Here is a 10,463-nt window from a genome sequence, read left to right on the forward strand (position 1 = left end):
CCATAATCGCCCTTAATGCGATGTATGACTGGTTTCCATGGTGTGTAGAGGTTGCAATTTATCGCCCCATCTATAACCTTCAGATCATCTTCCACTTACCCTCTATTCTTGATCCTCATATCGAAGTCGATTAATACATGGTAAACCGTTTCAGTGCCTCTCTTAGGGCCAATCATTTAGATGAGAGAACCCTTATGTGCGATGATGGGTCATCCCTGCTGCGATTTGAAACATAGTTAACCATGCAATTCCTATCATCTCATGTTCCTATGTACATATACAATTGAATGTGGTTATTGTTGATGGAACACTTAGCCAACCTCAATGAGAAACATTGCAACTTGTTTCTTTCAAAATTCAAACGTTTAGTTGCCTTGGAGACTATCGATGTCAAAACCGGCGAATCTCGAATAGGGGGTCCCAAACTGTGCGTCTAAGGCGGATGGTAACAGGAGGCAGCGAACACGATGTTTACCCAGGTTCGGGCCCTCTTGATGGAGGTAATACCCTACGTCCTGCTTGATTGTTCTTGATGATATGAGTATTACAAGAGTTGATCTACCACGAGATCAGAGAGGCTAAACCCTAGAAGCTAGCCTATGGTATGATTGTATGTTGTCCTACGGACTAAAACCCGCCGGTTTATATAGACACCGGAGGGGGCTAGGGTTACACAAGGTCGGTTACAAGGGAGGAGATATACATATCCGTATTGCCTAGCTTGCCTTCCACGCCAAGTAGAGTCCCATCCGGACACGGGACGAAGTCTTCAATCTTGTATCTTCATAGTCCAATAGTCCGGCCAAAGGATATAGTCCGGCTGTCTGGAGACCCCCTAATCCAAGACTCCCTCAGTAGCCCCTGAACCAGGCTTCAATGACGACGAGTCCGGCGCGCAGTATTGTCTTCGGCATTGCAAGGCGGGTTCCTCCTCCGAATACTCCATGGAAGAGTTTGAACACAAGAATAGTGTCTGGCCCTGAAAAGTAAGTTCCACATACCACCACAAAGAGAATAATATTTCCACAAATCTAATCTGCTAACACGTTTTGACAGCATGACATCACGCCACGGCTCGGTCATTATTCGAACTGTTTTTCTCAACCTGCACCGCACATATCGCGAGGCGGTTTTCTTGACACGTCTTGTCAAAGCAGAGATCGTGTTCCCCTTATCACGGGATTCTGATCAATACAGACGTGGGTAACCCAACCGTGCATGTTGGTATGACTCCCAGATCTTAGGCAAGTCCCAAACGGCCGCGAGGAGGATGCTTGATATTCACCCCCTTTATAGCGAGGACAAGGCCTTTTCTTTCTCCCTCCCGTGCTCAATCGAATCCTTCCCCCGCCTCGAGTTCTAACACCCAAAGCTCAAGTCAGGCGCTTCGGACCTTCAGCTATGTCCGGTTCAAACCTTCAAGGTCGGTGGATGCCCTCCTTTGTAACAGAGGAGGACATCAAAAAGCTGAGAGAGGCCAAATATCTGACCACCGAAATTTCACATAGGCCGCCTGCCCGAGGGCAGGTCGTCCCTACTCCCGAACCCACCGAGAGTGTTGTGTTCATCTCCCACTTCCTCCGAGGACTAGGCCTCGCTCGGGATCCCTTTGTCAGGGGTCTTAAGTTCTTTTATGGGCTGGATTTCCATGATCTAGCCCCGGACTCCCTTCTTCACATCTCGTCATTTATTGTCGTATGTGAGGCCTTCCTCTGCATTACCCCTCACTTCGGCCTGTGGCCCAAGACCTTCGATGTGATGCCGAAGATGATCGAGGGGTGGCACGCAGAGTGCAGAGGTGCTTTAATAAGCAAAAATGCTGATGCTCCATAGCCAGAGGGTTCCTTCCCAGAGTGTCCGGATTGTGGCAGCGGGAGTGGTTTTACATCACAGCTCCCCGAAGTGCCAAGTGGGTAACCGCCCCCACCTTTTGCTTGGGGCCCCCACCGCAACTGATGTCATGGATCAGCAGGGTGCTGGGCTGGGGTCCAGCAAAGGACGTGCCAATATTGCAGAGCCGTATCCGAGATCTCTTTGAGAGAGATTTCAGTCTGGTTAAGGTAATGCAAGTTATGCTAGTTCATCGAGTCCAGCCTTGCAAACGCCGGCCCCTCCGTATGTGGGAATTCAACCCAGAAGGACCACGAGCTATTCAGCATTTCCTCGGCATGACGCTCGAAGAGATGTACAAATCGTTCTTTGGATGTGGGTTTGAGCTGCAACCGCCCTGCTTCCCAAGTAAGTAATCCCATGGCCGAACCCGCCGTCCTTTTATTCATCATGACATCATTCTAAAGAGTCGCTCTTTGACCAGGACCGGAAAGGCGAAGATGATCAGGTGTCCGGCCCCCCTTCTTGAGGGCTTGGACAATCCGGTGCTGGAAAAGATGCTCGAGCCGGCATCTTATCTAGTGCCCTCAAAGGAAGATGAAGGGGGGAATAAAGAGGGCAAAAGCGGGCCTCACTCGCTACTTATTCCAACTGAGGGAATGAGCACCTCCGCGAGGGAGGATAACCAAGGGGAAGAATCTGACACTCTCTCTCCCCGGGGAAGGAAGAGGACTACCTCTGAAGATCCGGAAACTAAGGTTTCCAAACGGGAGAAGAAATCTTCGTCAGAGGGTCCTGCCTCGGAGGGTATTCTTGCCGCACAATGTCCACGCGGGGATCAGCCCTCTACCGAACTGTAAGTAATCGAAAAGTACTTAATAGTGAAAATATCCTACCTTACTTCCGAAGACAATAACCGATGCCTATAAATTGTAGTCTGAATCGTAGCCCTTCTCGACAGAGTTCGTCTTCGGGGGATCTCCTTTCGGAGATGATGGAGATCAAAACGCCTCCCCCTGACGCCCCGCCTCCGGAGGCGGGTGACCCTGAAGTGTTGTCGCGGAGGATATCTCCGGATCCGCCAAGGCCAGAGGATAACCCTTTAGCTACCCAAAATCCCCAGTATCCGGCTTCTAAGGAGAGTGGCAGAAAGGGTCCGAAATCGTACAGTGTGCGGTCGGACATGCTGAAGGATCTTCTAGGGCAAGAGACCGTCTCGGAAGCGCATCGTACGCTAATGAGTATGGTAATTGAAAGGATTTCATCCGCTGAAAGCGGTTTGCACGGAGCCTTTATGAGTCTGCTGAAGGGCTTTGAGGTACGTGAAATAGTGTATGTTTTTATAGTACCGCACACGTTAGGTGTGCCTTATGCAGATAGTAGCCCCTGAGACTCTGGTCGTCGTCGAGAGCGGCGGCAACACGAGGATCATATTCCTGGGTAATAACCCTACTGCCTTTATGTGCAGGTGGCTGAGGCTACGGTGGCTAGCCGAACTAATGGGTTGATACGTCTCCAACGTATCTATAATTTTTGATTGCTCCATGCTATATTATCTACTGTTTTGGACTATATTGGGCTTTATTTTCCACTTTTATATTATTTTTGGGACTAACCTATTAATCGGAGGCCCAGCCCAGAATTGCTGTTTTTTTGCCTATTTCAGTGTTTCAGAGAAACAGAATATCAAACGGGGTCCAAAGGGAATGAAACCTTCGGAAATGTGATTTTCTCATCAGATAAGATCCAGGAGACTTGGTCCCTCCGTCAAGATAGCCACGAGGGTGGAGGGTGCGCCCCCTGCCTCGTGGGCCCCTCGAAGCTCCACCGACGTACTTCTTCCTCCTATATATATCCACGTACCCCCAAACGATCAAAGACCGAGCCAAAAACCAAATTCCACCGCCGCAACTTTCTGTATCCACGAGATCCCAACTTGGGGCCTGTTCCAGAGCTCCGCCGGAGGGGGCATCGATCACGGAGGGCTTCTACATCATCATCCAAGCCCCTCCGATGAAGTGTGAGTAGTTTACTTCACACCTACGGGTCCATAGTTAGTAGCTAGATGGCTTCTTCTCTCTTTTTGGATCTCAATACAATGTTCTCCCCCTCTCTCGTGGAGATCTATTCGATGTAATCTTATTTTTATGGTGTGTTTGTTGAGACGGATGAATTGTGGGTTTATGATCAAGTCTATCTATGAATAATATTTGAATCTTCTCTGAATTCTTTTATGTATGATTGGTTATCTTTGCAAGCCTCTTTGAATTATCAGTTTGGTTGGCCTACTAGATTGGTTGTTCTTGCCATGGGAGAAGTGCTTAGCTTTGGGTTCGATCTTGCGGTGTCCTTTCCCAGTGACAGACGGGGCTGCAAGGCACGTATTGTATCATTGCCATCGAGGATAACAAGATGGGGTTTTTATCATATTGCATGAAACTATCCCTCTACATCATGTCATCTTGCTTAAGGCGTTACTCTATTTTTTAACTTAATACTCTAGATGCATGCTGGATAGCGGTCGATGAGTGGAGTAATAGTAGTAGATGCAGGCAGGAGTCGGTCTACTTGTCTCGGATGTGATGCCTATATACACGATCATACCTAGATATTCTCATAACTATCAATTCTGTCAATTGCTCAAAAGTAATTTGTTCATCCACCGTAGAATACTTATGCTCTTGAGAGAAGCCACTAGTGAAACCTATGGCCCCCGGGTCTCTTTCTCATCATATCAATCTCCATCACTTTATTATTGCTTTGCTTTTTTACTTTGCCTTTTACTTTTTTACTTTGCATCTCTATACCAAAAATACAAATAATATTATTTATCATCTCTATCAGATCTCACTTTCGTAAGTGATCGTGAAGGGATTGACAACCCCTAAGCGCGTGGGTTGAGTTGAGCTATTGTTTTGTGTAGGTACGAGGGACTCGTGCGTAGCCTCCTACTGGATTGGTACCTTGGTTCTCAAAAACTGAGGGAAATACTTACACTACTTTGCTGCATCATCCTCTCCTCTTCGGGGAAATCCAACGCAGTGCTCAAGAGGTAGCAAGAAGAATTTCTGGCGCCGTTGCCGGGGAGTCTGCGCAAAAGTCAACATACCAAGTACCCATCACAATCCCTATCTCCCGCATTACATTATTTGCCATTTGCCTCTCGTTTTCCTCTCCCCCCAATTCACCCTTGCCGTTTTATTCGCCCTCTCTCTCTCTATCCTCCCTCTCCCTCTCTATTTGCCTCTTTTTGCCCATTTGCCTTTTGTTTGCTTGTGTGTTAGTTTGTTTGCTCGTCGTCATGGCTAGTCTCATATCTTCTCCGTTGTCTCCCGAGAATGAAGTTCTAAATTTTAAACAAAGGGAGGGAGAAAATCTAAAAGATGCTTGGTATAGAATTTGCAATGCTCAAAATAGATCTACCAGGAAGCAATCTACTTCAGTTCTTCTCCGCAATTTTTATGTAGGTGCTAGTCCTTGGTATAGATATATCCTTGATACCATTACCGGAGGGAATTTCTTGGGTAGCCATACTTTTGATTCTTATAATGCTATGTTAGATTTATTTGGCTCACCACCTCTTTTGGTTAATGGAACTATGTTAACTTTGGAGCATGTTATGCAAAGACTTGAAATTATTGAAAATAAAGTTGCTACTATTGAATTAATTGAAAATCTGGATAAAAAGATCCACAATCAAATTACCCAATATGGATCCAAGGTAGGAATGACTTTGAAAAATATTAAGGAAAAGTAACCCATTGTTAATGAGAAAATAAACTTAGATTCTACTAGAATCGATAAACTTGAGGGTATCATTACGAACTTGGGAACCACTTTTTCTTCCATAAAGAATACTCCAAGTCCTCCTACTAAAATTTCCAAGCTTATGTATGTTCCTAAATATAAGGGTGAATCATCTAGTAAGGAAACTGTGGATCTTAAATCTATAAGTATGCATCCCAATCTTTTTGCTATCATTAAGGAACCAATTGCTACAAATGAATTTTTCGATCTTATGCCTAAGAGTTTGATAATCACTAGAAAGAAATAAATTCCTAAGGGAGATATATGCCTCATTGAAGAATTGCCTACCAAATATGGCAATACCTAGATCTATTCTTGCTTGTTATGCCTAGCTAGGGGCGTTAAACGATAGCGCTTGTTGGGAGGCAACCCAATTTTATTTTTATTACTTGCTTTTTATTCCTGTTTAGTAATAAATAAATTATTTAGCCTCTGTTTTGGTTGTGTTTTTTGTGCTTAATTAGTGTTTGTGCCAAGTAGAACCGTTGGGAAGACTTGGGGAAAGTCTTGTTGAACTTGCTGTAAAAAACAGAAACTTTAGCGCTCACGAGAACTGCTGTAATTTTTATTTGGAGAGTGATATTTAGTTAATTCTTTTTTAAGATGATTAATAGATAAATTCCTCAAGTCCAGAAATTTATTTTAGAATTTTTGGGGTTCCATATCTTGCGCTAGCTACAGATTACTACAGACTGTTCTGTTTTTGACAGATTCTGTTTTTCGTGTGTTGTTTGCTTATTTTGATGAATCTATGGCTAGTAAAATAGTTTATAATCCATAGAGAAGTTGGAATACAGTAGGTATAACACACATATAAATAAATAATGAGTTAATTACAGTACCTTGAAGTGGTCTTTTGTTTTCTTTCACTAACGGAGCGCACGAGATTTTCTACTTTAAGTTTTGTGTTGTGAAGTTTTTAAGTTTTGGGTAAAGATTTGATGGATTATGGAACAAGGAGTGGAAAGAGCCTAAGATTGGGGATGCCCATGGCACCCCCAAGATAATCTAAGGAACCCCAAAAGCCAAAGCTTGGGGATGCCCCGGAAGGCATCCCCTCTTTTGTCTACTTCTATCGGTAACTTTACTTGGAGCTATATTTTTATTCACCACATGATATGTGTTTTGCTTGGAGCGTCTTTTATGATTTGAGTCTTTGCTTGTTAGTCTACCACAATCATCCTTGCTGTACACACCTTTAGAGAGAGCCATACATGATTTGGAATTTGATAGAATACTCTATGTGCTTAACTTATATCTTTTGAGCTTTATAGTTTTGCTCTAGTGCTTCACTTATATCTTTTAGAGCATGGTGGTGGATTTGTTTTATAGAAACTATTGATCTCTCATGCTTCACTTAGATTATTTTAAGAGTCTTAATATCATGGTAATTTGCTTAAAATCCTAATATGCTTGGTATTCAAGATTTGTAAAACTTTCTTTTGAGTGCGTTGAATACTAAGAAAAAAATTGATGCTTGATAATTGTTTTGAGATATGAGGATGGTGATATTAGAGTCATGCTAGTTGAGTAGTTGTGAATTTGAGAAATGCTTGTGTTGAAGTTTGTGATTCCCGTAGCATGCACGTATGGTGAACCGTTATGTGATGAAGTCGGAGCATGATTTATTTATTGATTGTCTTCCTTATGAGTGGCGGTCGGGGACGAGCGATGGTCTTTTCCTACCAATCTATCCCCCTAGGAGCATGCGCGTAATACTTTGCTTTGATAACTTCTAGATTTTTGCAATAAGTATATGAGTTCTTTATGACTAATGTTGAGTCCATGGATTATACACACTTTCCTTCCTTCCACCATTGCTAGCCTCTCTAATACCGCGCACTTTTCGCCGGTATCATACACCCACCAAATACCTTCCTCAAAACAGCCACCATACCTACCTATCAAGGCATTTCCATAGCCATTCTGAGATATATTGCCATGCAACTTTCCACCTTTCCGTTCATTATGACATGCTCCATTATTGTCATATTGCTACCATGATCATGTAGTTGACATCGTATTTGTGGCAAAGCCACCATTCATAATTCTTTCATACATGTCACTCTTGATTCATTGCATATCCCGGTACACCGCCAGAGGCATTCATATAGAGTCATATTTTGTTCTAAGTATTGAGTTGTAATTGTTGAGTTGTAAGAAAAATAAAAAGTGTGATGATCATCATTTTTAGAACATTGTCCCAAGTGAGGAAAGGATGATGAAGACTATGATTCCCCCACTAGTCGGGATGAGACTCCGGACGAAAAAAGGCCATAAAAAGAGAAGGCCCAAAAAATGAGAGAAAAAAAAGAAGGGATAATGTTACTATCCTTTTACCACACTTGTGCATCAAACTAGCACCATGATCTTCATGATAGAGAGTCTCTCATTTTGTCACTTTCATATAGTCTCCGGACAGCTGGACTATATCCTTTGGCCGGACTGTTGGACTATGAAGATACATGATTGAAGACTTCGTCCCGTGTCCGGATGGGACTCTACTTGGCGTGGAAGGCAAGCTAGGCAATATGGATATGTATATCTCCTCCTTTGTAACCGACCTTGTGTAACCCTAACCCTCTCTAGTGTCTATATAAACCGGAGGGTTTTAGTCCGTAGGACAACATACAATCATACCATAGGCTAGCTTTTAGGGTTTAGCCTCTCCGATCACGTGGTAGATCAACTCTTGTAATACCCATATCATCAAGAATAAATCAAGCAGGACGTAGGGTTTTACCTCCATCAAGAGGGCCCGAACCTGGGTAAAACATCGTGTCCCCTGCCTCCTGTTACCATCCGCCTTAGACGCACAGTTCGGGACCCCCTACCCAAGATCCGCCGGTTTTGATACTGACACTCGTCTTCACTTGGTGTCTCCTCCCCTTTGTGTTCGGCGTTTAGCTTACCGGCTTGCTTGAAGACCCAACATTCTCTGTGTGTGTGATTTGCAGGTTTGTCGGGGGTGTCGTGAATCTGACAGAGCTTGTCAAGAATTTTGTTTAGGCCAGATTGTCCTTCTCTGCTGCCTTTGAAAGGCTTTTTCTGCTCACCTGGTCGAGAGCCCCTGAATCCGGCGTTTACCGCCGTGTCATCTGGGCTACCTTCTTTATTTCGACGCTTGTTTTTGTTGCGTCATGGTTTACCATTGCCATCCCTGACTTTGGATGTGCGTGGGTTGCTGGTGCTGCTACGGGCCAACCAGCTGTCTTCGCCCGCGCAAAAGCGGGTCATGAGGCTTGTTAGGGCTGCCATTGTTCTCGGTTTTTCTTGGCCGAGGTGTCTGGCGAGCCATTCGTCTCGGATGCTGTGTTTAAAGGCTGCTAAGGCTTCGGTGTCCGGACAGTCGACGATTTGGCTCTTTTTAGTGAGGAACCTGTTCCAAAGCTTTCAGGCGGACTCTCCGGACTGTTGGATTGTATGACTTAAATCGTCTACATCCGGAGGTCGAACATAAGCCCCTTGAAAATTAGCCCGAAAAGCATCCTCGAGCTCCTCCCAACTTCCAATTGAGTTTTCGGGGAGGCTTTTCAGCTAGTGACGAGTTTTCCCCTTAAGCTTGAGGGGCAAGTATTTAATGGCATGGAGATCGTCTCCGCGAGCCATATGAATATGGAGGATAAAGTCCTCGATCCAGACTCCAGGGTCTGTGGTCCCGTCGTACACCTCTATGTTCACCGGTTTGAATCCTTCTGGGAATTCGTGATCCAGCACCTCACCAGTGAAACATAAGGGGTGTGCGGCACCCCTGTATTGGGATGTGCCATGGTGTTCGGACGGTTAGTGTTCGGTTTTGGTTTTGTACCGTAGCGCGCTTCCTAGATCCATAGATATGGATCTAGTCGCGCCGGATTTTTGGCGCAAGTTCTCGCGTAAATCGAGTGTTGACCTATGCGCGACTTTGTTAGCCGCTCTATGGCGTTCACAATGTGGTGGACCCGGCCGGTTGGCCATATCATTCTTCAGCTGTGTGGGCTCTAAGGCCTCATCGTCGAATTCCGGTAATAGCTTGTGCTTTGCATAGCTATTTGTGTGGTAACTTTCACCATACTTTGTTTCCTTGCGAGCACTTTGTTCCCCCTGTTGTTGAGCGTATCTTGTGCGGCCTTAAGCCTTTGCTTTTGTTTCTTCATGCTCCTCGTTGTGCCAATAAGCCTTCTGCGGAGGTTTTCTTGTTCCAAGTGCGTTTCCGGGATGATGTGTGCATCTTCGTCCGGACTGTTTTCCTCCCCTGACGGGGTTTGATGAGGTTTATCCTTGGCATCGTCGTGTTTGGACGCCGGATCCGTACTATGTTCGCCGTTTGCATCTTGATCGTGCTCTGCCACCCGGGTGGTGTAGTCGTCCTTTCTTCTAGAGTCGACTGGACTGTTATTTCCTCTTGCGTTGTTATCGCTGTTTTTGCTATGGCGGGACTTCGAGCGGCGCCGCTGACGTCGGCGCTTGGGTTGCTTGGACGGGGCATCCTCCGCTGTCTCTTTGCCATTGCCCTCTGTGGGTGTATCCACCATGTATATGGCATGTGATGAAGTGGTGGTCCGGTGCCCTGTGGGCGGTGGTTCCTGTTCGTCTCCCGCATCATCGTCCATACAGTCGATGTCTTTGGAGTCGAAGTCGAGCATGTCGGTTAAGTCGTCGACAGTGGCTACCAAGTGGGTGGTGGGTGGTAGTGAATTTCTTCGTCGTCCGCATCCCATTCTAGCCGGACATAGTTCGGCCAAGGTTCTCCTGACAGGGAGAGAGACCTTAATGAATTTAGCACATCGCCGAAAGGTGAGTGCTAAAAAATATCCGCGGAGGTGAACTCCATGATCGGCGCCCAA

Source organism: Triticum aestivum, chromosome 5A (assembly GCF_018294505.1).
Source record: "Triticum aestivum cultivar Chinese Spring chromosome 5A, IWGSC CS RefSeq v2.1, whole genome shotgun sequence".
Classification (NCBI taxonomy): Eukaryota; Viridiplantae; Streptophyta; class Magnoliopsida; order Poales; family Poaceae; genus Triticum; species Triticum aestivum.